This window comes from Zootoca vivipara, chromosome 3 (genome assembly GCF_965207765.1).
Source record: "Zootoca vivipara chromosome 3, rZooViv2.hap1.1, whole genome shotgun sequence".
Lineage (NCBI taxonomy): Eukaryota > Metazoa > Chordata > Lepidosauria > Squamata > Lacertidae > Zootoca > Zootoca vivipara.
Window position 1 is genome coordinate 35,237,510 of NC_142586.1, and position 21,711 is coordinate 35,259,220.

General features: G+C 42.9%; 1 protein-coding gene across 41 annotated transcripts in view; it reads left to right on the top strand.

The window, feature by feature from the left end:
• RIMS1 (regulating synaptic membrane exocytosis 1) overlaps positions 1-21,711 on the top strand; it is a 235,258-nt gene that overhangs the window by 42,301 nt on the left and 171,246 nt on the right. The window lies entirely within an intron of this gene.

Consider the following 21,711-nt stretch of genomic DNA (forward strand, 5'->3'; position numbering starts at 1 on the left):
ATGGCGATCACAAGGCCCCCAGAGATGAGAAGATCAGCGAACGCATGAGGGTGCAGGTGGGGGTTTCAGCAAGTAGGAGTGTGAGGGAGTTGTGTTGTCCTTATTGAAGTAAGATAAGATACTGTTTCCCCTTTAAAAAAAGGAAAAAGGGAAGGAAAAAAATTATTAAAGTTTTTTTTAAAAAAAAAAAATTAAAAAGGGGGGGGAATAAGGCAAAACCCAGATGTCTTTCCCAGTGGGACTCTGGGCTCAGGCCTTCCTCTAATGGGTCTGCCGCTGGGGAAATGGGCTCGGGTTGGGCCTGTGCCACCTCGTGGCCCTCTTCAGCCCACCTCTCCCCTCACTTGGCTATGCTTGCGCGGCGGCGGGGCAACAGGGAAGGGGTTTCACCTTACTTGGGTGTCTCTTCTCTCTTTCTGGGATGGTGGCAGCAGTGGCAGCAGCGAGGTCGGGGTCGGGTTTCTTCTCCCTCCTCCAAGGGCCCCCTCCTCTCCCTTGAGGCGGGGGTGACAGGGACGGCAACGGAGCAAGCGGACCCCTGTTCTCCTTTGCCTTGTTTTTCCTTCTTTTCTCCCTCCTTTCCACAGGGGCGGAGGCAGCGGCAGCAGGGCCGTGGCTTCCTTTTTCCTCCTCCGGAGTGCCTTGAGGCCGTCTGTCAGGTTCTCAGGGTGGGGGTGGGGTCCGGCAGCTCCTCGGTTGCTGCACTGGTGGCCCCCCAGTGTCCAGGCGGTGCCGGTGGCACTTTGGGTGGCTTGGGAGTCCGTCCGGCAGCTCCTGCAGTGCTGGTCACTTTCAGGAGCTCCGTGGCTCCATGCCGACCGCCATCTTGTCTCACCGGAAGCCCCGAAAGCCCCCAGAGATGTATCGCCTGCAGCATTCTGTCACCAGCCGGAAGTGAGGTTGAAGATCCGTGCAGTAGCTGAGGATGAAACGTCCTTCTCGGCATGCGGCCGCGTATCACCGAAAATGGCTCCGCGTGTCAGTGCTGACACGCGTGTCATAGGTTCGCCATTACTGCCTTAGGGAGTAGATGGCAGGTTGAGGAGGGCTCCAGGGAAGACGGAAGAAGCCAACCCAGCCATTCCTCTGGAAGACTGGTGGAAAGTACTGTTCTGAACACCATTTCCTACAAGGGGTGATGGGTTCAGCCCCATATTGTCCCTTTGAGGAAAGATGCTTAGGGAGTGCTGTTTTCTGCATAAGGCGAGGCCAAATGGTCCCTTTGGTTTATATCTGGAGTTCTCTGCCTGCTATGCTTCTCTTGGAGGATTTATTTTCCTTGGAGGGGGAGGGATGAAAGACAGAGGAGCAGTGGAGGAGTGTTTGGTGGTGGGGTTGAATCAGCATGCTCAGCCTATGGTGCATAAAGCACTGTAGCGGTAGTATTTAAATAGCAAAAAATAAATATGAAATACAGAAAATAATACTTGTAAATGCAAGAGCTTAACATAGATAATCCTGGGTAAATAAAACAAACATTCTGGTGACACGTTTAAATATAATTTGCCTAACACTGAATATTGGAAAAAGCGTAGTGATGTTAAGCCTATATTTGGATTGGCTAGCAGGACATTGAATTCCTTTCATTGGCGTTGTTGGACATCCTGTCATTGCAAAATGTACTGAAATCTCATCTGTAGTCATAGTGCAGCATCTTTCTTTGGTAGTATGTGTGCGCAAGGAAAAACTGAGAAGGGGTTGAATGGGCAGTTGGCAGCCATTCATTGTCAATGATTGCTCTTCATTCATAAAAAGCTGTAGAACTGTAGAGAGGTGGAGCCAGAAGAAGCAGCTTCTGAAACTGAAATGGAAGATCTCTGCTTATATGCATAATCAGAAGTGGTTTTAGAAGCTGTTCAAATACTGCATGATGATTATAATGAGATGTATGCTAAATATGTGAGAATAAATGAAATCTAGCTTGATTCTTCATTCTTCACCCATCCCAATTTTATTCACAAAACCATTTGCTTAACTTTTGTTTCTCTCTGTCTGATCACAGCTTAAATCAGTACATAGATTATTTTCTACTTCCAAGAATATAAAGAAAATAACATTCCCATTTTAGTTGTTGAGAAACTGCACTAGAAACTATAATATGGCAAATGGACGGTTTTAAAAAAAAAGCCAGCTTCACTTCTTGGCTCTATTCCAGTTTTCCAAGGTCAGTTTCTCTTGTTCTTGCAGCTAATCTTCTTTGCTGTTCTGTTTTTATCAATTCTCTTTTGATTATATCAATCCATTATTCTCTTGCAGACATTGATCATTTTTCAGCCTTCTGATGTGGCACACATCCATTCCTCAACTTCCTTTACTGGGGCGGCTGGGGGGGGGCAACTTCAGGGTATCAAAGCTCATATTTTCCCTTTCTTGGTAACCTCAGCCAGGGCCGTCTTAAGCATATCGGGCGCCCTGACGCCGTGGTGCGAAGATCCCTCCGGCGCCCCCCCTGCCCCGTTTCGCAGCGCGGCTGCTGCGGGCGCAGTAGCACGGTGCCCCCTGGCAGCCTGGCGCCCTAGCACATTGCGCCACCCAGCCTTGCCTTAGGGCCGGCCCTGACCTCAGCACCCACATTGGGCTTGGATTGCAGTTGCAGCTGATTAGGAACATGTACTGTGTAGTGTGTAGGTCAATATGATGGCAAGAGAGTTTGATAATGTATCCTTTCAACTATAACATCCCACATCTTAAAATAATCTTTATTGGAAGACGCATATAATTGAAACATTGCTGTTGGGGTGTGGTCTGAAGGAACGTGATGCAGGCACTCTGCTGGAGCTCAGCTGGTCTGGATTTGGCCAGTAACTGGATGGGAGACTGCTTGGGGACCTCTGACAGGGGTGTCAACTTGAATAAAATGTTGGGAAGGGCAGGTAAGCCCCCTCCCCCGCATAATCGATTGCAAGAGGCGGTGCATGCACACCATTTGAATGGCAATGCTCATAAACTGGGGGTGGGGGCGGTCCCTCAAATATTTTATTGGAGGGGTGGCTGAAGGGACCTTGGCTCCTATGGGATTGCATGCATGCCACGCTACCCTAGACCATGGCTGGGTTGAGCTCTGCAACATTTCGTTTCATTTTTCATTTATTAGACTTATTAGTTGCTTGTCACCCAAAGGTCTCCAAGTGACAGCAAAAAAAAAAGAGATATACAATACATATGGGGGAATTATATAATGCATTAATATTTCATATAACATAACATCCAAAAAATACTCAAATAATAAACAATGCAATACTCTGACCCACTAATGAACAAATAAGCATAACCTCAACCTCCTCCTAGTCCACATCGATTCACATTGAATCAACCATTTCCATCCCACTCCGAGGTCTGGTGTCAAGGCCAGCTGTTGCAAATCAGTGGTGGGTGGATCCATTGTCCTCCAGGGATGGTCTGGCATCTCTCCTTTCCCTTCAGGGGGGAAGCAGTGGCACAGCCAACCAGGACGATGGTAACAAAAGTTTTGTCTGCTTTGCAATTGACCTGGCTACTGCTCCTCTCCTGATCAGCACTGGAACTTTCTGACTCAGCTTCTGCTTTTGCCCCAGCTGCCACATTAGGTGCTACCTTGCAGACATCCAGCAACATCTAGAGGACTGTCCACAGGATCCCTACCCCTTCCCCTACCCCTTCCCCTATTATGTTGCCTCATGATGATGATCTGTTGCAGTAGCCTTTCTGCCACTGATTTAAATGCCAGGACGGCAATAGCTCTTTCGTTTAAAGAAATACTAGAAAATATGTCGCCGTCCTACAGTATGTTCTCATTTTAAAATACACTTTTGTGAGTGACACGGAGGGCTGCATATTATTCATTTATTTCAAATATTTATGCTCTGCCTTTTGGGGTATAAGATTCACAAGGCAACTTGCGAGAGCTGAGAAATAGATTAAACAGTAAACATGAAAACATGGCAGTAAATCGGCAACTAAAACAGCACCAGCAAAAAATGTGAAGCCAGCCTTAAGACTATAATTAATAAAAAAATCTGCGTCCTGCCACTATGTTATAATCAAAAGTTTGAGTACAGCCTTTTTATTTGGGGTGGGCGGGATATGTGCACTGTGTAACAGTGCCCAGATTTGGATGTTCAACGGGTATAGCTGCCTCATTGCTGGTATACCTACTTCAGGAGTCTCTATAACTCTCTTACCCAGCCACCCTTCATCTCCCTCACACGCAGGTTCCTCCTTTCTTTCTCTCTCTCAGCTCTGGCAGCTCCAATGCCCTCTCCACTATCATAGAATTGTAGAGTTGGAAGGTACCTTGAGGGTCATCTAGTCCCATCCCTAGCAATACAGGAATCTTTTGCCCAATGTAGGGCTCGAACCCACGACTCTGAGAGTAAGAGTCTCATGCTCTACCCACCATAAAGATTACCAGGGAGTGGTGACAGAAGGCTCCCCTTCCTCCCTTCCTTCCTTCTGCAGGAAGGCATGCCTTAATTACTCTACAGGTGAAGTTCCAGAAAGCACCCACCTTCATTTCCTGGAATGGCTCTGGGGAAAGAAAGATGGTGGGTGACTGAAGACAGCTTTAAGGCACCCGACTGTCTCCCATTATAGATGAATGAATGAATGAATGGTGGGAGCAGGGCACCACATTGCAGAAGGTGGGTCTACTGCTTCATGTTTACAAGCACTTAGTAATATTCTCTTTTATAATTTATTTATGGGAACATAATGGTAAGCCATGTCTAAAAGCATTAATAAATTCAAGCTACGATACACCCCCATATTTCTTAAAACAAACTACCTTGACAAGAAGGACCCTGGGTTGGGTTAGTTTAACCTTTTCTCCTCCCTTACAAACCAGTTGCTTTGTGAACTTTTAGGGAATGAAAGGAGAAAAGATTGGGGAACTTGGTGGTGGCTTTTTAAACCCATCACGGAAGTGAAATAAGGGTGATGCTTAAGATCATCCAGGAATATTTCCCACTAAGAAAGAGGCAGTGTACCATATGGATGAGCTCAGTTTCACTCCAAGAATCCATCTGATATTAGAGGGAGTTTTCTCAGTGAAGATTTTCAACATAACTTCAATGAATAAATCATTAAGTGTAGTATGTTCCTACCTCGAAGGTTTTTTTAAAAAAAGGTCAACAGTTCTTAAAGAAAAATGCATGCACTACACAGAAGTGCGATCACATTTGTGACTGCCAATCCCATCTGTTCAAATTTTGTGGGTCAGTCCTTCTTTATCAAGGAAAACAAACACGTTGAATTAAGAAGCACATAATTTGAAGTGAACCCAGTGTGGCAGCCGTGGTTCTTGCACGTGTGTTAATTTTTTCCTCATTGCAATGTCAAGGTCATATTTTCACATTTTAGAAAACGACACCTGACAGTCACATATTTCCCAGCATGAATTTATTAACTTTGGGTTTCCTAGTTAAGCAGAGGTGATGCTTACTTGCCTTAAGCACTGAAAGTGCACTTAATTCCAGCTGCAGGGCAAGGGCAATTAGGTGTGACAGATAATCGGATGCACTTTTTACCTGTGGGAAGCCACCGGCACAAACCGTGTTTTAGCGCCTTGCCTTTCACTTTTCTCAAGTGCCACTAAAGTCGGCCAAGAGAAGAAGATGATCACCCAGCACACTCCAGTCAGAGGGAACCATGGCAAGCCGACCTTCTTCAGCATTTAGCAGTCTGCCTCCCAGTGACCCAGTTTACCTTAGTGCATTTTTGTGTCATTACTGTTGTGTTCAGTGTTGCAATAATAACATCAAGAAAAGAAGAGTGTCTTAAAAAAAAAGGCTTGCCTATTCCTTTAATAAAATGTGTGCATGCACTCTGATAAAAGCTTTTCTGATCGGCAAAAAGCATCTCAAAGTCACTGTCGGTTTCTATTTTTAACTTTGTATGGTTCCTTCCCCATCCCACACACCCCCTACCCCCAAAAAATCCAATATTGCTGCAACAGGTCAAGCTGTTTGCAGCACACTGGCCTCTAGTGCTTGATGGAGGAAAGTGCAGGCAGTTTAGAGGAAATTATTTTTCTCCTCGGTGTGTGAGAGCAATACATGGAACCTGATACTGGCTGCAAAAATACTAGCACCTCTGCATTGGAAGCTTCACTATGCAATGATATGTCTAGCTTCTGAAATTTCATTTCTCTTACAATTTCATGCAAAATCTGATATCTTCCCCACTCCCTGGTGGCTTAATTTAAGTCAGCCAAAAACCACAGTGAAGAAAGTGGTTTTACACAGGGAAAGGATAGTCAAATGAGAGTTGTAGAACACAGCAGATAATTTACAGGAAGTACAAGTTTTATTTTAGAATTCCTTTTCATTCTTTATTGCAAAGACCTGCATCACATTCACCAACCCATCACTGGAAACATAATGGTCGCTAATGCAATGAAGGAAGAACCATAGAATTCGTTCTGAAGGGGAGATCTTCCAAGCAATTGAGACAAGCAGCATGAAGTAGGAAGAGGGCTTTGTGGTATGATGTGATTGCTGTTTGTTTGATTACAGCAATGAATATGCTTAGTAATTGCCTAGCACTCTTTCCTGCATCTGAGAATAAATATGTTGGACGTTTGGCTGCAAAAAATAAACATTTTGGGCAGGAAAATGTCCATCATGAAGCCATTCTTGTAAATAAGCCCATAAAATGGTTTCCCCCTCTATGTTATTTTAAAAAAGAAGAACTAGCTTTCTATGTTCTCGCAGAGATGGAAAAGATCTCTTCTGCAGCAGCCTGCTGCATTTTTTTGTGTGTTGCATGCAGAAGAGGGGACTTCCCTGTCACTGCTTGGTTCTGTGCTGAGGACAGAGTGCGCCTCCAGGAGTCCAGAAAGGCTCTGCACTGCTCAGACCTGACTGTGATGACTGAGCTGTCCTAACATCCTCCATAATGGGCCCACAGGTGGCTGTTTTAATGATGGGTAGGATTGTGTTTCTTTTAAAAGGGGGTGGTGGTGGATTAAATTCATTCTGCATGTAAAGGGAACCCCACCTAGTTTGCACTTTTCAAAACAAAACAGCTATCCATTGAAATTCACACTTCTCTGAATTTTGCAATGCAGTTATCCATTCAAGTAATGGATGCAAACATGCATATAGCAGGGTAAAGTGTGTACAGGCAACCCCCTCCCCATTTACGCAGGGGCTACGTTCCAAGTGCACTGCACGTATATGTGAAATCGTGCATACTGTCTTTGAAACACCACTGGAATTTTTCAAGGCGTACTCGTGTTTTGAAGTTTTGGAACCATTGATTAGCTTCCCTTTGGGCTTTAAAAGCTGTGAAGAAGCAGCATGAGCAGGAAAAGGCAGTGGGTGGACCCTCTCCTCATAATTGTATAGCTTTTTCTGGCTCGCCTGTTAACTTCTGCCGTGGGGAAACATTTATTGCTGGCGGAGGTTCCCCATGCAGTGGAAGACCCTGGAAGATGGGAGGGGACACAAGGAAATCAGGAGCTGTGTGATGGGGGGGGGTGCTAAATGTGTGACAGCCATCCTCCCACCCTTTGCAACTGTCCTTCACAGCCTTTACTCCTGAGGAGGACTATTGCCTTCTGTGTTGGTTGAGAGAAAGTGATGTGCAGTCTGGGGATTTCACCATTTACTGGTTTTGTTTTGTTTTTTAAAAAAGAACTTGGTTGACAAACACTGTGGTCATAGTCACAGTTACTTTAGATAACACTTCAAAAAAGGAAGGGGGGAAAACACATGGTAAGGTGGAGAAATGAGAGGGACAGCCAGTACTTGGAGATAAAGATCTATTAATATAAGAAGTGTGATGTTTCCAAGCTCCCTGTAAAAAGATCGCATGACTCAGGCTGCTGACTTGGGGTGTCTTGATGCAATACAAGTACAGTTACCGTGTTTCTCATATTATAAGACATGTCTTATATTTATTTTTTCCTCAAAAAAACACACTATGGCTTATTTTCAAGGGATGTCTTATTTTTTTCCTTCTCCTCCTGCCGCGGCCGGCATTGCTGCTGTGCCTATCACTATGTCTTATTTTCGGGGTATGTCTTATATTCCTTGAATGCTTAAAAATCCTGCTATGGCTTATTTTATGGGTATGTCTTAAAATATGAGAAACAGGGTACTGGAAACGGGACAAAATGCCGGCATTTTTTTTATTTTTTAGTGTCCAAATGCACCTTCGCAGCATGCAAATATTGCAATTGTGCATGCATGAAGGTGTGTCTGTCTGTCTGCCTGCCTGCCTGCCTGCCTGCCTGTCTGTCTGTCTGTCTGTCTCAGACACCTGGGATGGTACCCCCTGAGGCTTTGAAGGAGTGGAAGGCAGCTGGCTAGAGCCATCTGCCTTTCAAGTACAGTGGTGCCTCGCTTAACGAATGCCCTGCTTAACGAAATTTCCGCTTAATGAAAGGTTTTTTCTAGCGGAGGTTGCCTCGCTAGACGAATGCGTTTTACGAAAAATTCGTCTAGCAAATCGCGGTTTCCCATAGGAATGCATTGAAATTCAATTAATACGTTCCTATGGGCAAAAAAAATTCAAAAAAAAAATTCAATGCATTCCTATGGGATTCGCTAGACGAATTTTTCGTTATAAGAAAAGACCTGTGGAACGAATTAAATTCGTCTAGCGAGGCACCACTGTATATAGAGGCTATCCCCCCCGAAGTTGCTTCTCACTCAAAGAAAAAGTGCCCCATATAATAAAACAATAGTAGCATTCTGTTGATAGCTACACTTAAAATGCATTCCTTCTGGTTGAGCAGTCTTTTGGTTTGTTTGGCCTTTCTTAAAAATAGATAAATATGTTTCCATATATAACAAACAGCACCTATATGTTTTATACTTCATGGTCTAGTGGGAAATGAATGGATGCCTTTGGAAAAAAATCAATGCTCACAAACAAAAGAAGCTGGAAGGGATGCATTTAAAACTTAAGTGCTTTCCCCCCCATTTTCAATTATAGATCATGCCCCCTCCCCAGGCATTGTAGGGTTGTCGTATAGACTAACCATAGCCAATAGCAGATGAAATGCAAAAGGTGGACTGAAGAGGCCTGGGTTCCAATCCCTGCTTAGTCATAACACTCACTGTGGCGCCTTGGACAAATCAATATCCTTCAGTCTTACAAACAAGGTAGTTGTGCAGATCAAATAGGGTATTCTGCTGTATGCTGTCCCTTGAGATCCTTGGCAGATTGGCAAGGTACAAATGTACTAAATTTAAAATAAATGACCAATCAGCAGGAGAACAGCTGCTTGACCCCTGATTCTTTCTCCACAACCGATGGCAATTTGTTAGCAGAACGAGAATCAGGAATATTCTTTACCAAAGCCACAAGCACTTACCATTCTCAAACAAAGCATGAACTCACTCACTTGTGAGGAAATATTTAGTGCATTGTGAATCTTCACAGGTTCAAAGGGGGGGGGGGGATTCCATTAATCCACATTATTAGAGGAGAACATACTTATGGTTGCCTTTTGACTAGGGTTCAAAGAATCGAAGATGGTAGGTCTTCAAATATATACCAAATTAGAAGATTGCATAGATAGTGCATGTTTGTTTTTAGCAAGCTTGCTTGTGCAGAAACTGTATTAGATGTTTAGTCATTGCTTGTGTTTAATGGATCTATTTCTAATTGTGAAAAATGCTCACTCAGGCTGCACTCCTGTACACTTCCCTGGGAGTAACCAGTGGGACTTACTTCTGAGTAGACATGTGTGGAAAGTGGAATTGCACTCTGCCTGAGTGCCCTAACACCCTACAATAATCCTCAAATTACAGGCAATTTGCTAATGTAAAATGAAAGGGAGAGTGTTCTAATGAAGTCAACACAAACTTCACAGCTCATTTTCTAGGATCTCTGGAAATATATTTGGGTATAGTATTTCAAGATTTTACTGTAAAATTTCTATCCTGCCTTCCTTCCACTAGGAGACTCGAGGCAGCAAATGCCACAGAAATATAGTAAAGACATCTTCCTATGCAATTTTAAATAGAGCATGTCCTGTATATTCCAGTCACTTTGAGTCTCCAAACTCTTAACACTTCAGTGAAACTACTAAATACATTGTATTTACAAATGTGTTAATTGGTGTTTTGTCAGAATGGGTAAGTGACTTATCATCTGCCATGAATATACAGCCTGAGCGTTGACATAGTGAATGTAAACAGTTACATATGTTTTTATTTCATTGTAAATTTTCATCAAACTATCTGAACAAATATTTGCCAATTAGAAATTTGTTTATTTGTAGGGTGGGGCATATTTTAGCTAGGATGAAAAAAAATGAATTGACTAGGGGTTGACAAATATCTTTTTTTGGGTGTATCATTCAACTCATAAGCATTTAGGGTGATATACAACTAAGTCATACTTTGAGTGGGTTACCGTACTTATATCCATTGATTTCAGCAGGCCTACTCTGGGTATAACTGTTGGAAGCACAACTGCAGAGCTCATTCAGTTTGTAACTTAAGAGTGGATTTTGTTATGCACGTCTACTGTGAATAAAGCCCCATAGTGTTTAGTGAGGCTTTCACCCTGCCTGAATAAATTGTTTAAAGAAATCAGTTCTGCTTTCCACGGAACCATAGTAGATTAACAAACATGTGCCCTTCAAAGTTCAAGAGGCTTTTAATGTAACTGTCATTGTTGTGATGGAAATTTTTAGGGAACCAAAATGATCATTGGGGCAGTTGTATTCTAATGTACTGGGAATGGGAGACCCAGTTCATGTATTACCTCAGCTGGCTCTCTCTCTCTCTCATGCCTTTATTAGCACACCATTCACACCTCCAGGACTAATGTGTGGATCGGAATGTAATTATCTGTTGGATTTCACACTTCTTTGAATTTTGCAATGTTCTTCTCAACTCCAAGAAATGTCGCAAAATATGATTTAAAATGTGTGTTTCAGATATGCATATATCGAGATAACATGTGCCGAGATAAATATGTACTTAAAACATGATTTTATGTTGTGAACCGTCCTGAGATCTAAGGATATAGGGCAGCATGCAGATTTAATAAATAATAAATAACAATAAAATATTTAATTTTGGGGGAAACTGAGGTTGTTCTAAAACTGGAATACCTCATCAAAACCTTTTTCTTCTTTAGGAACAAGGGAGCTATATTTTTAAATTACATTTGCATTGATTTTCAGGTTAGCAACAACAATAAGAGGAGAAACAAATTTGTAAAAACCCTGGAAACATACAGAGGGAATCATGAAATAACAAAGGCAACAATGAGAGTGCAAGCACAGCACTTGCACCTCTGAACCAAAAACCTGCCCTGTTCTGTATTCCTGCAACAATGGAAAGTTACTTTCACAGCACTGAGTCCTAAGCGTGTTTGCTTATGACTTCATCAGACATAATAGTGTTGCTATCCTCACTAACATCAGGGGTAGCTGGTAGAAGTTGGTATTGTTGGGCACTGACGAGGCCCATATCTTGGCAGAGGTCCACTGCAAACCTCCGGGGGGTCCTGGCATTGCTGCCTAAGCAACCAAGCAGTGATACAAGCAAGGAGAAAAAAACAGCACCTACACTGACTTTGCTGCCTTCTCTCTCCGGGTGGATTGGACTCAAAGGGAGAGGAGAAGTGAGTGGGCAGCAGTGGCAGCAGCAAGAAAAAGCTGGGTCCACTTAGAAAGGGGGGGATCTGCACAGGGTATCTGCCTCAAGCACCCCCCCCCAAAATATTGGAGCTGGCACCAACTAACATTGCTAGCTCTGGATCTGTGAGCTAATACATTCAGCTGCTTGAAGTTGTTGCAAATATATTCCTTTTTAAACAAAGTGTGATGGAAGTAACTCACTCAGCATTCAGACACACACACACAGACACAGAGAGAGAGAGAATATTTTACAAGAGGGCTCCCCTATGTTTCATTCCACCCAGAGGCGTAGCAAGCCCAGGTGGTACCTGGTGTGGACTTTTTTTGTCACCCCCCCACACCACTCTGCCGGGGCACTCGTGCTGCCGTGGCGGGGCGCAGCCTTATCTGGGGCTGCTTGTGCCGCTGTGGGGGGGGGCGCCGCCTTATCACCCCGGAGACATGCCACCAGGAGCGCACCGCCCCTGCCCCCCATTGCGACACCACTAATTCTGCCTCCTGCAGCATTTAAAAGTTTTTCCAAATCAGGGTTTAGGTGAGGAAGGAGGGCAGAAAGTCATATGGCTGTGCTTCCCTCCTTTCTTTTAAATTGTTGTGGTTACAATGGTTGTTATTTCTGAGCTTTCACATCTCTAGTATGGATTTCCATTTCTCGAGAACTGGATATCAGATGAAACTAAAGGCCTGGATTATTATTTGACAAAGGCAAATGGAAGCTAGATTCTGTCAGACAGGAAGCTTCATTTACCAGCACACGTTCAAAAATGAAATGTTCTGTAAATGCATTTAATGAGCTATAAAACAGACTTCTGTGCTTTAAAAATTGCTTCCTTCCAACATGATGTTCTGAATCTGTAAATACAATACAATTGTACAAATTTAGAACAATTACCAAAGCAAATTAGCAGATTGGGCAGTGAAGTGATGTGATGTGAAGGAGGTGTTGCTGCGTGAGAACTGCAAATACAGAAATAAATGTGTTTTTAACATGTTGCAGAAATTCAAGGTTTCCCCCTCATGCTCAGCCCCTCCTACATTCCACTCCTCCTCTCTCAAGAGCAAGTTGTTGTTTTTTCTTGCCAGCATACAAAAGATGAGGTAGAACATGACCTGTTGAACTTTCACCTGTTTCAAAGATTAACAACCTTGTGATCAGAAGTAAAATGGTGATGTTATGGGTACTTTGGCTCTCTCAGTCTTCCAGGCATAGCATTTTGATAGTGTCTGAAACAGAGAAGAGATATAAAGAAGAAAGAGTGAATGAGACGCTTACAGGGAAGGTGGTTGTTGTTTAGTCGTGTCCGACTCTTCGTGACCCCATGGACCAGAGCACGCCAGGCACTCCTGTCTTGCACTGCCTCCCGCAGTTTGGTCAAACTCATGTTGGTAGCTTCGAGAACACTGTCCAACCATCTCCTCCTCTGTCGTCCCCTTCTCCTAGTGCCCTCAATCTTTCCCAACATCATCTGTACCCTTGACCTTTGCCCTCCCAGCTAATTACATCTGTCAGATCTGTCCTGCATATTTTAGGTTTCAGAGGTGTGGATGTATGAAGCTTATTTGAATGGGGTTGTGCTTGTATTTAACTGAGTACATCTTTGACGCACGTCATCTTGTGCATCTGAAAAGTTTTCCTTTGGTCTTGTTCTTGGACAAATCTGGAAAATTCTGAGCCTTGATTATTTCCAAGGATATGGAAGAACTGCAGCAGAGCTCTGAAGTAGTGCTTTGTAGACTAGATTTTGGTCATGAGAAGCAAATGATGTCACTTCTATGGTATGGGTCATATCCTCGAAGCATAAAACACTATTTTAATTGCTGCATTTGCAAGCTGCTGATTATCAAGTTGCTAATACATCCAAAAATCAAATCTTAATTTCACTTGGAGCAAATTTAATTTTAATGAGATTTTGTGTATATGATGTTGGGTAGAATTTCTTATTAATGGTTGGTGGTAATAAATTTGGGGGTCAGTAGTCTGAACAGAATACAAAAGAGATGCGAAGAAAACTGCCAAAAAATGTATTTCATATGGCAGAACTATTTACTCCAATCCAAGTTAGCAACTTGTTCCTTACAAATACACACAGTACTTCGATTCACATTATCCTCTAAACCAGTGTTGCCCAGACTTAGAATAATCACATAGCTCAGTTGGTAGAGAATGAGACTCTTAATCCCAGGGTTGTAGGTTTGAGCCCCACAAAGGGCAAAAGATTCCTGCGTTGCAGGCGGTTAGACTAGATGAACCTTGTGGCCCCTTCCAACTCTACAATTCTATGATTTTATGACTAATTGAGAGTTTAGTCTTACCAGTGTACTTTGGTCAGGTGCCGCTTGATCCAAGTCTTGCCACTGCTGTCTTTCAAAGTCTTTTTGGGGGGGGCAGGCTTTTTAGCATGTTCTTATATTGCTGTCCTCTCTCTACTGAGTGTCCCAAGAGCTGGAGCACCAGGGTTCATTCAGCATACTCTGCCAGCCTTTTTTTTGCATTCCTGTACTCAGCGTCAAACCAGTGTCGCTGTTCTACCAGAGATTTTTTTTTGTTCTTTGGTGTTAATCAAGTAGGGTTTGATGCTTTTATTTGTTGGTAATCTCAACCTGGTTGGACGAGTTGCTTTCAAAGGATTTGTGCAGACACATCAGATATTCAGAGGCTAGGGTCTTTTGGATCTTGCCACTTAGTCTCAATGACCATTTTAGTCTTTTTGCACCTACGAGCTCTCCGGAAGCATTCATTGGCCCTGGCAGGGGGAGACATTCTGAAAGGAATTGTTACTAATAATGGAAAATGGTATGTACCCCTTATCAGGTGAAGATAATTTGGGGAGTAGTTTTAATAATACTATTTTTATCTTTGAATTGTTTTCCATCACTAAAAAAAAATACAATAAAGTAATTTTAAAAATTCTGCCAAATACCCTTTAAAACTCTATCATGGTGCTTTAGGAAACACTGCTCTAAACCACTGGTCTTCAGCTGATGAACCACTAGTGGATCACAGCCTGATCTAAGGTGAGTCACAACAGCAGTGCGTTCACCAAACAGATATATGGTTTTAAAAAATGGAAAATAAATGACTCACCAGATTTTTAGAATAGTGGACTACAATAATCTACAGTTATAATTAGCACAGAGAGAGGAACTGAAACAAAAAAAAAGGAGTTCAAGAGGGCTACCAGTTGCTAGAAGCATAATTATAAGCCATTCCCATACAAAAGAAAATGGGAAGCCCCATTGCAGAGCTCTGGCACGGCTTCAAAGAAATCTTTGCACTGATCTCAAAAACCAAAAGGGAACTCTATCAGAAATGGAAGGAAGGTGAAGTCTCCAGTTAATTAGTATAGCACAGGCATACATGAGTAAAATCGGAAAAGCAAGGCATAAAATGAGTTGCGGCAGCCAAGGGACAAATGGAGCTCTGTAGAACAAAATGTGACTGTGTGCGTAGCACTAAATTTCACCAGTGAAGGTGTTTGGGGGCGGGGAGATTGTGTAATTGGCTTCAGAGGAAGAACACCCTGCAAGGCCAATCCATGCACACCTGTAATCTGTTTAAATGCGAAGGAGAGTCTCCTCCCTGATGGTGGCAGTGGAGCTTGGACAGAGTGAATGTCCTCCAAGCCCAATTCTGTCCCCTCTTTAGGCTCCAGGTTGAAGGTTGTTGTTGTTGTTTAGTCGTGTCCGACTCTTCGTGACCCCATAGACCAGAGCAGGCCAGGCACTCCTGTCTTTCACTGCCTCCCGCAGTTTGGTCAAACTCATGTTCGTAGCTTCAAGAACACTGTCCAACCATCTCGTCCTGTGTCATCCCGTTCTCCTAGTGCCCTCCATCTTTCCCAACATCAGGGTCTTTTCCAGGGAGTCTTCTCTTCTCATGAGGTGGCCAAAGTATTGGAGCCTCAGCTTCACGATCTGTCCTTCCAGTGAGCACTCAGGGCCGATTTCCTTCAGAATGGATAGGTTTGATCTTCTTGCAGTCCATGGGACTCTCAAGAGTCTCCTCTAGCACCAGGTTGAAGGATAATCAAGCGAACTCCCCTTCAAGTTTGCCTCCCAGCTGCAACAGCTGCCCAAAGCCTTGTGCCCGGGTGTTACTTCCTGCTACCCATTAGTGACGGTGGAGAAGTTCAGAATTGTGGAATGGAATTACCCGTTTATGAACTTCAGACTCATATGAGCTGAGGTCTGCCTCACTATAGGCTCTGTGTATATACTTAGATCCTGAGTCAAGGGGAAGTACAGTGAGGGGGAATTTAACTGTAGAGGTGAGTGGATGGAGGAAGCCAGTGTGGGCTTAGAGGCCACAGAAGAAGCAGGGCTACCATATTGTACTTAAATTAAGTTGTTCCTGTTTGATTTTAGCTGAAGCACCTGGAGTCTGTTTCTAAGAAAGGCAGCTCTGCTGGCCAATAACACAGCTAAATTTGACATAAACCAAAGATATACAGTATGTAATCTCTGGGAGCTTCCAGACTGCCCAGAGGGATGGAAGTGCCTACTGGAAAATTAAAATTCACACAGTTAAAGTGGATTAAACTGCTCTGCAAAAAAATAAAAATAAAAATCCACTTTTGAAAAAGTGCACTTTTGCACCTGGGAAAGTGATGGGCTGACCCACTCATTAGGTAGGCTGAAGCAGCCGCCTCGGGCGGTGAAATCCTGTGGGGTGGTGCCAGTGTGGTGTAGTGGTTAAGAGCAGTAGACTCGTAATCTGAGGAACCGGGTTCGCGTCTCTGCTCCTCCACATGCAGCTGCTGGGTGACCTTGGGCTAGTCACACTTCTTTGAAGTCTCTCAGCCCCACCCACCTCACAGGGTGTCTGTTGTGGGGGAGGAGGGGAAAGGAGATTGTTAGCCGCTTTGAGACTCCTTCCGGTAGTGATAAAGTGGAATATCAAATCCAAACTCTTCTTCTTCTTCTTCTTCTTCTTCTTCTTCTTCTTCTTCTTCTTCTTCTTCTTCTTCTTCTTCTTCTTCTTCTTCTTCTTCTTCTTCTTCTTCTTCTTCTTCCCTGCTGCCACCGGGGTTACGCAGCTGCAGTGGCTTCCTGTGAGATCTCTCTGGAAGCCACCACACAACCTTGGGATAAGCGAGGCTTCAGAAGGGTGCAGTCAGTGGTGGCACCTTCCTGTTTTGCCTCAGATGGCAAAATGGGATGGGCTGCTTCTGGTGGTGGGGAAATGCCTTGAAAAGTGTGGAACAAACTGATGATGAATTGGAAGATGTACAAACACCCTGCCAGTAAACGCAGGAAGAATGCAGAATGATTGCTGCTTGTTGTATAACCTCCTTGCAAACAAATCAAAGCAAATGCTCAATAAACACACTGGTTGTAGTCTAACCTCTGTGCAAACGTAGTGCAAACAAGTCTGGATGAATGCTCAATAAATTGGCTGTTTGAAAGAGCCCTCATTGGAAGCATAATCTGGGAAGTTCTTTGAAATATGAATTGGGAAAAACAAAGCATGGAATATAAGAAAAAAAATGCGTTGGTTTTTTTTAAAATTGCCTGTTCGCTTGTACACTTACAGAAAAGAATTGCATTAGTGTGAACAGAACTGTTTGTCAAATGGCTAGCCTGACTAAGAGAAACTGCAGAATTAGTAAATTGTACACATAATGAGAGCAGAGCTGGATAATGCCAGAGCTAAGCAACAAAACCATCCCTGTTTAGCCAACAAGCACATGGCACAATGAGGGGATCTCCTGATGCGCCGTGTTTTATAGGATCCTCATGGGAATGGAGTGTAGGCAGCTGTGATGTGGGCCATGCTGGGATTTCTCAAAAATGACTATAATGAGGTGTTTTCCCATTACAGTAGCTTAAAGCTTGCTTGGCTACTGGCTGTTCTCCTGCAGCAATTATTTCTCCTTTATTAAAAAAAATCCTTCAGTAGCACCTTAAAGACCAACTAAGTTTTTATTTTGGTATGAGCTTTCGTGTGCATGCATACTTCACCAGATACATCATGCATGCACACGAAAGCTCATACCAAAATAAAAACTTAGTTGGTCTTTAAGGTGCTACTGAAGGAATTTTTTAATTTTGTTTCGACTCAGACCAACACAGCTACCTACCATTCTCCATTATTGTTCTCCATGTGCAAAGATCTGCATTTTGTGACTCATAAGTGGTTTCCAGAAGACATGACTACTTTGTGAGATATTTAAAATAGATTTTAAAGGAAATATAAGTCTATGTATCAGATGATCTGTACTGTATTACCCCCCCCCCAAAAAAGTGAGCAAGCTTTTAGTATTCTCTCCACAGCTTGGTGTGTGAAACCATCCTAAGTTTTGTTCAGCATTTTCTGAAAAAAAGAGAGGAAAACTTGTACGTATGAGCTGAATAGCATTCCAGTTGCAGAGCTGCACAGTTCTTGTCAGGACTAAAAACTATGTCAGATTGAAGTAACCATGGGTTGTATCCAACTAAGCTATACTCGGAGAAGACCCACTGAAATTAATGGGCATGAACTAACTTCAGTTCACTAATTTAAATGTGTTTTGTTCCAGTAGTGTAGCAATTTCAGAAGTACAGTGCCCCTTCATGATAGTCCTAGCCACATACCATCACAGGCACCCTCCTCAGTTGCGCACCCACCCAGTGCAACCTCACCTCTCTCACTGCCCTAAATCCACCCTCTCTGGAATTGCCCTCTCTGGAAATGTTGAAGCAGAGGTTGCCTGGAGCTTATGGATGTGTTGCTCTAGCTTTGGAATTCCTGCACTCAGCAAGGCTGCTGGGTTGAATTAGGTAGCCTCTCTAGGACCCTTCCATCTCTATGGTTCAAGGAACCAGGCGTAACACTAACTCGCCAAACTGGATGGTAGGAGTAATTATACATGCAACCTGATCCTCTTCCCTCTGAAGTACTTCCCACATTGTTTAGTGGAACTTGGTTCTTGGCAACTGTTCACGGGATTGCAGTCTTTATCCCCCCTTTCACTGCTACTTCGTCCACCTGTCATTCTGCTCACTAATACGCACCCTGTGGTGTTCATTTGCTTACGACTGCAGCTTAGAGATGATTCGAATATAGTCAGCAGACGCCTGCTACTTAACCGGAACTTCGTTTCTTTCAAACAACCTTGGTGATGCTCAAGGATTTTAAATTGAAACGGGAAGTGTGCCTTTGTGTCTGGCAGTGTCCGGGGAAATATTGCAGTGCGGAGGGATAAAAAAAAACCTGTATTGTTGAAGTAATTTCGCAAACCATGCCTGCATTAGGAAATCCCCAAACTGTACTTTGTGTTAAAATGTTTTAATAAGCTGATTTAGCCAGTGCAATACTGTAATCTAGCAAACAAATGCACGGGAATGCACCAAGAATCCCAAGGTAGTGGATGAGGGAAAGCATTGCATGGGTGAGATTCTGCCTATATCAAGACGTAGGTGGGACATTTATCATAGAAGGCCTTGCCAAACTTTTTAGGCCCCTGGGCACATTTTTAAATCAGAGAACATGTTGTGTGCTCCCTAGCCAAGCACACTCGAATGCTTATTTCAAGCTGAACAGTGGGAGAGGGGTACACTGGATTCCAAGGAAGGCCTCTGTGGGTCCCTACCCATAGTGTTTCCATTCTCAAGTGGCAGTGTCAAAATTTAAGGGCCAAACTAGAAGTGATGCAACCCCACTTGTCCACCACTGTAATGATAGCTTATAATTTTTTTTTTAGAGATGTGCTCTTATTTGGAATGCCTGCCACCCATTTCTTATAAACTGCTTGCAGACCAGGCATCGGACTTCCCATCCCCGACCCATATAATGAGAGACCAAAGAGACTGGTTTTGGGTCAAAGCAGGCCACAGCTTTATTGATGAAGATGAAAGAGGTTTGGCTTGGGCATGGGGCAATCAAAATACTTCCGGCCCGCCTGCCGGAAGTGACACATGGTCAATCCAGGTGGGGGTTCCTAAGACTTACATCTAATAGGGTGACCCCCACAGGGACCGCCATCTGGTCACCCCCCCTTAGATCCCTTTAACAGGATACCCAGCGTTTGGAGGGGCAGGCGGAGACTACAGCCTCCTCTCCATTCAAAACAAAGGATTGCCCCAATGCCCAACCACCAATCGAGCAAATGCTCACCGCCAAACCGCTCACATCTGCATCCATGCCCATTGTTGCAATGGAGGAAGGCCGGACTTCCTTCTTTGACCATGGGCTTCCCTCTCCAACTATGGACAGGCTGTTCTGCAACATCCTGTGGCTCCTTAGGTACCCTTCCTGTGAGTTTAGGATTGCTCCCTTAGTTGGAAACATAAAATCAAGCTCAACTGCATATTAAGCAAGGGTATTTTCAATTAGGAAATAATAACTCTCCTAGAGTGATGGTATGAAGATATCTGAAAAAGCAACAAAAACATAATTATATTTTAAGTCCTAGGGGAGATAAATACTCATAATTGATATGTCCAGGAGCCATTACAAAATTCTTTTCAGAATAAGATAAGAAAAAAAAGAACAACAATAATCCCATCTAAAGAGAGTCTTCTTTGTTATTTAAAATAAATAACGACGACCAAATTATCACAAGGGCATAGACTGGAAGAAGCCAGTACTTTTGGAGGAGTTGCACAAAAGTTATTAAAAACATTAAGAATGGAGCACCTTGGGAATGTAATTTGCTATTGCCCTAATTAATTTTTTTAAAATTGAGAAACAGATAAAATTCAGTTTTGAAAGGAGGAAAACTTTCTGATTTATAAAAATGACTTGTATAATTGCATTTGTAAAAGAAGATAAAGATGCCATTCAATTTAAATCCTATCAGCCAATATTATTGTTAACTTCTTTAACTAGTAGAATAGCTCAGTTCATTGGGGTAGATCAAGCAAGACTTCTTCCAGATAAATATATTGTGGACAATGTAAGGAAAATACTGAATCTGATGTTTAAAAGTCAAAATAAAGTCAAAATAAAAATATTGCACCATCGGCCCTTTTTGTTGACATGGCCTTTGGCAGATTAAAGCCTCTATCTTTGGGAGGGAAAATACTGTTCTATAAGAGGCAAGTGGGTAAGGAAATGGATTTCTTGTGAATTTTGCCTTTGTTATTAAATTGAATAATAATAATAATAATAATAATAATAATAATAATAATAATAATAAAATATTTATACCCCGCCCTCCCCATGCAACTAATTCTGTGTACTCAAGTGGGCTTGTTATATCTTGCATCAGCGTTCTTTAATGCATGGCAAATACCCATCTGAAATGGGTGTTTCACAAGCAATTTGTGCCATGACATGAGGGTCTGCTATTTAAAGGAGGAAGGTAATAAAAAATCCCAGCAAATGTGCCCAAGCTGTTGGGGGCACAAAAGTAAATATTTGGGTCCCAGCATTTATTATATCTTTTTTAAAAAACAAGTTTTCAGGGAAGTGGTGTGGGGGGGAGAGAGAAATAAGGCTGCAATGCATAGAACACATTTCTATGAAGTCCTATTAGACACAAAGAAACTTGCCCCTGAGAAAGTGTGCATAGGGGTTTCACACCCAAGCAGGATTTTTTTTTATTTTAAAAAACTGACCTTTAATTTATACTTGAAGGGGGACACCACTTGTGCCTTTCTAAAATGAAGAAGTTCAGAGATAACAGTATGTGTCGGAAATCTGAGCCAATGTAAGATGAGAAGGAAGCAGTAAGGAAAGTCAAAAGAAAACAAGATGGGGAGAGAACAGTTTGAACACAGGGGTCACGCAAGGGTATAAAGCAGTCATGTGAAAATGACAATGACACAAAACCAATAACCAAGGAAAAGAGAGGGAGGGAGGCAGGCAGGCAAAGCTGCATTTATATTTCAGAGTACCTGAGCTCCGAGACAAGCAGAGAAAATGGACAAATAAATAAATAATAAATCCCTGCTCTGCAAAGGTGTCCTGAGGAATTGCCTGTACTCTAAAGGAGACAATTTCATACTAGCACAGGAGGATTTATCTAGGCCACTAAATGGTCTGTGCTAAAAAAAGGTGCTGTTAATTTATTTAGGTTGTTCCAACGCAGAAACATGCAGTATTTGTGTGACCTACCAAGCTTAACACAGCCAAGCAGCCATGTATTGTGCCCAGTGCTATTTTTCTAGAAAAAAGAGGTGCTGGAACTCACCATGAACTCACC